Source organism: Marmota marmota, unplaced genomic scaffold, assembly GCF_001458135.2.
Source record: "Marmota marmota marmota unplaced genomic scaffold, marMar, whole genome shotgun sequence".
Classification (NCBI taxonomy): Eukaryota; Metazoa; Chordata; class Mammalia; order Rodentia; family Sciuridae; genus Marmota; species Marmota marmota.
The window spans coordinates 20,571,093-20,576,482 of NW_025999960.1; positions in this window are offsets into that span (position 1 = coordinate 20,571,093).

The window sequence follows — 5,390 nt, forward strand, 5'->3', positions numbered from 1 at the left end:
TGTTTTTTTTTTTTTTTTTTTTTTTATATGGCTCTTTTCTCAATTGTCTGTTCTGTAGGAGTTTTTCAGCTGGATTCTGAACACCTGGATTCTTTCTCTTGAACAGAACTGACCTATGGGTAGGTGTTTTCTCAGTGTGTTTATAGGAAGAGGGAGACGCAGGGCCCACCTTTTCCATCATGTTGCTGCTGTCTTAGAGTCTCAGATTGTTTTTAGTGTACAGAAACTCAAGTGCTTTTTGTATGTTGATTTGTAGCCTACACATTTACATTTAGCAAAGTTGTAACAATTGTTCTTTTTTTTGTTTTAAAATTTTTTGGAATATTTAGGATTTTCTATCTATAAGATTTTCTTATCATTAAACACAGATAATTTTGTTGGCCATGGTGGTCCATATCTGTAATCCCAGCTACTTGAGAGGCTGAGGCAAAAGGATTATAATCAGGGTAGACTCTGTCTCAAAATTAAAAAGAAAAAAATGTAGCTCAGTAGGAATGTAGCTTAGAGAAAATTAAAAAAGAATTTTATATTCTCATATCTGTTTTGATTTCTTATTCTTGGCACTGGTTGCACCAGCTAGACTTTATAGTATTATGTCAAATAGATATGTTGATATTGGTGAGAAATTTATTATTCCTGATCTTAGAGAAAAATACAATTTTTGTTTCTAATCATTAAGTATGATATCATGTGTACAATTCTAAGTGTGGACTTTTATGTTGAACTAAATACCGTCTGTTTGTATTACTTTAGAGTATTTATTATGAATGGGTTTGGGGGATCTCCATTGGGGAGATCCTGCAATTACATTTTTTCTTTAAGAGGAAACAGAGAGGTATTTGAAAAGAACAGAAGAGTAGAAAGTGATGTAATGACAGAGTTGGAGATTTAATAAGGTGATCATAAGTCAAGTAATGATAGCAGCTTTCAGAACCTGGAAAAGGCAAAGAATAGATTTTACTGTAGAACTTCTAGAAGGGGCATGTTACTGCCCACACCTTGATTTTTGCCCAGTAAAAGTTATTTCAGAATTATGGCTTCCAAAAAACATGAAATTTTCATTGTTTTATATCAGTCAGTTTGTGCTAATTTATTACAATCATCATGGTAAGTTAATACACTGATCAGCAAAATAAGTGACAATGTACACGTAGTTACACTATCAATAATATAAATTATAGTGGGTAGAAACTAAGGAAGGCAAAAAAATATTTTATTTCATAAAGTACAGAACTCAGATTTTTTTGAAAAAACCCTTCTTGTTACTGAAACATAAAAGTTCTGATAGAGGTTAATGAAGAAACTGATAAGTTGAAGGGATAAACCAAGAGAAGAGAAGAAGTATGCAGTGTCCAGAAAAACAGAAAAGTGAATGAGTCCTGAAATAGGTCATCAGAGGAAATAAAAATGAAACAAGTGTTATTTTAGTGACTGGATTTTAGTCCAATAATTAAAATGGGGGAAATGAAACAACATTTGAATTCCACATAGAGTGGTTAGTTGTTTACATGCAGATATATTGAGCTGTAACCAAAATTCTCTAGCTTCTTCAAAAACAGGATAAGAAAAAATACATAAGAGCAAGGATGTCACCAAGATGGTATAAGAAGAGGTTCCCTGCTCATAATTCTCACAGCGACAATAATTTGAGAGCTATCCACTGAGTAACGTATCTATATGATATCTCTCAGAGCTGGGAAGGAGCTTGCAAAACCCTCTTGAAGCCCAAGATAGATGAAGGCCATTTTAAAGAAGATAAATGTGTACCTAGGCAAAACATTTATAGAGCATGGTGCCCTCTACAGACCTGGAGACCATTTTTTCCCCTGTGGGTTTAACTAAGGTACCCTGGAATAGATCTGTGTTACAGTACTGCTTCCACTGACCAGGTCTTAGAGGCATTCACATTCATACAGGGACAGAGAGAATCAGTAGTTGCACAAATTCCTCTTTTGACCCACCAACTGTAGACCCCACTAAAGACTGAGAAGCAGTCATATGACTTGGCTCTCACCCTATTTGACTATAATCCTAGAAGCAATCATACCAAAAGGACAGATATGGAGGTCAAAGAAGGAGAACAGAGAAAGAAACAATGACCAGAAATCTCTCAAATCTGAAGAGAATCATGGATATTCAGACTCATGAATTTCAAATTACCCAAGGAAGATAATAGCAAAGATGATTACTCTGTAAATCAGTATGTAAATTTGTTAAAATTCAAAGAAAAAGAATTTCCGTAAGCAGCATGAGAAAAGCAACCTGTCACCTATGAGTGAGCCCAATCATAAAGCAGTGAATTTTTTGAGTACAATGCAGTTCACAAAGAAGTGGAGATATATTCAAAGTGCTAAAAGGAAATAAAACTACCTCTTAGTAACATTACACCTAGCAAAGCAGTCCTTCAGAAACAAAGAGAAATAAAGATAGTCTAAGAAAAACAAAAGCTGAGGGAGTTTATTATCACTAGACCTGCTTTACAAGAAATGCCACAAGGAGGAGAAAGAAAAATGGTGGATCAGAAGCAGCCACACTCAGAGCAGCTACCCCAAAGTAAACTAAAATAGCAGTTCTGTAGTAGCAAACTGAAATGTGAAGACTGGGAAGATTTTGGTAGGAAACTTGGCAAGTTAGCAAACAGATGAAAATCAAAAATATAGGTTTCTAGAACAGAAAGAAAATTAAAACATTGGACTGAAGCAGCATCAGGCAAGCCCTGGTTCATGGGGGAGGAGAAGCTATCCTCCCACAAGCTGAAGGATATTCTCTTGAGTTGAAGAAAAAAAGATTTCACTATCTGACAAATTTGTAATCTGAGGAGTAAATAAGTTTACAAATAGCAGACTGGGAAGTGATGAATCTAGCCTAATTCCGTCTGAAGATTGAGAGCCATCTCGTCACAAAGTCTTATAAAGTTAATTTCTGTTTTACTATAAATCACCGTGATTTCTAAACTTGCTTGGAATGCTTGCCTGTGCCTTGAACTCACCTATGCCTGGCTTTTCCTGACCAGACTACAACCCTGTCTGAAACATGAGTGCACCTCATAAATTCTGGCTTTCCCTGACCAGATAACAACCTTCTCTGAAACCCTAATGGTGCTTCACAAATTCTGATTTGGGATCTAAATTTACTCCCTAAGTGCTGAACCATTTAGACCATTAACCTACTACCTGCCTTTGTATTATGCATGTCAAAATCCTGTTATCTGTAAGTTTTCAAGACACCCCTCCCCCCATTACAACTTTTTGTGCTATAAATCTGAGCTCCTAGATAGCTGGAGTACTGTCTTCTATTCCCACGGATTTAGGGAGAGGGACAGTCCCCGCTGGTTGGAATTAAAAGCTTGCTTTAATTTGATTTAAATTGGAGTCAGTGGTCTTTTCTTTGCAATGTGGTTTAACAGAAGGTAGAGAAGAAAGTCCAGGGAACTCTGCAGTGTGGGGATAAGTACACAGAGTACTGCACACATGGCATACATTAAGGACATCTGAGTGGTAGGCCACTCCCCTCATGCTAGGTGTGTGAGCGGCAGGTGGCTTACCCCATAGGCACAGCCTTGGTTGTGAGGCCATGTGTTGCAGTCCCAGCATTTGCTTCACAGCCCACTCCTCAACTGGTTGCTGCAAGGACAGTTAGCAGACATTGCATTGGTGGCTGCCTGTAATCTGCCTAGCTACTGCCTAAATATATATACATGGTAACTGCACAATAAAGTCAGACCTGCTTCCTGCTTGCTCCTCTACCCTGTTCTGTGGACCTCCTTCCTGGACGAGAGATAGAGAGAGCCTATGCAGCTGGTGCCCAAACAGGGACCTGAGGTAAGCCCATAAGACAGGGTGTGGCCCCTCACAGAGCGGTGAGGAAGGGGACATGGGGAACCTACCAAGTTCCACCAAAGACTCACAGCTGCAAGTTCTGTGCATTCTTTTAGCTACTAGAGATTTAACCCTGATTAATAGAGAAGCTCAGAAGTTCTGAGATATAAACACTAACCCATGGATCAATACTGCTGATGTTTTTGATCCTAGGATATGGGACAAGATACTGGCAGATGCATGGAAAGTTGAAGTGAGACAGGGGTATACTTTACCACTACATTTTTTTTTCTATTGTGACAGCCATTCAGCAAAGTTTAGGGGGCCATGCAACAGATCCTTGCCACATAATGATGGCCCTGAGGGAAGATGAGGCTTTGAAAGACTGGGAAGGGGAAAAAAGTGGGGGCAACAATCTACCTCAAAGCAAGCAACTACAATAGGTAGTGGAGGGAGGGAGGCAGAAAAGGGTACCTCTAGCCTTCATGGTGCAGGAAGAGGTGGCCACAAATGGTGCAGGTGTGCCTTCTACTGACAGGCAGAGATTATATCCTTCCCTAAGTCAATGGCAATTGTCTCCTTATGAGGTGATGTCAAAGCCAGCAAGGGACTATGATAGCTTAGAAATGACCAGGCCCAAGACATGGTCTCCAAGAAACCCATTCTAGGAGGCCAGAGACTCTTTTGAAGATCTAGGTAGGATAAGAGATGAAAAGTTGGGTAGGAGTACAAGCCTTCCCAGTCAACATGGCCTCCACACCACAGCACCCTGTCACTTGGTATCCACATGCATTGGCTACTCTGAAGGAGGTGAAGAGGCAGTAAAAGAGGATGGGCCCCAGGGGCATTTACAGAGAAAATGCTCAGCAGGGATCATAACCACATCACAAATGTTAACCTCCCAGCAGAATGCTTGCAGGGAGAGGGAATCTACCTATGCTTGTGGTATAGCCCCAACAAAGTATTTTGATCAGGGGCAGCTCTGTGCTCTAAGAGCCTGGAGGAAGTAACCAGCTTGGGGAGGTACAGCTTCTATGCAGGGCTTAAGGCAGAAAGCCACTGAGGACTTGCCACAGTTTATTGACAGAATAAACAAGGCAGTGAGAGGGAAGGTGTATCATGGAGGAGCTAAGGAAGCCCTAGCCAAGTGACTGATATGGGAATGACCAAATAAGGAACATAGAGCAGAAGTACGCAATGGCACACTGGGTGACTGGATTTTGGCCACCCATGATGTAGGGACACAAGAAGCTCAAGGCTCTCTGCTGGCCTCAGCCATAGCAGTTGCATAAAAGCAGGACTAAAGAGGCTTGCAAACAGCTTGTCAGAGATTGCAAAAAGTGTGCACCTTTTCTCTCCTTTGGCCACTTACAACCTGCTGGAGTGAATCCCTGAGAGTTAAAATATAATGCTTTATGGCAAATGGATGTCATTCATTATGCTTCTTTTGGAAATTTATATATTAATGTAATTATTGATACCTTTTCAGGCTGTGTAATGGCCACAGCCTCCATAGGAGAAACCACAAAAAAGGTCATCTCCCATCTACTTAAACGTTTTGGAATTATGGAT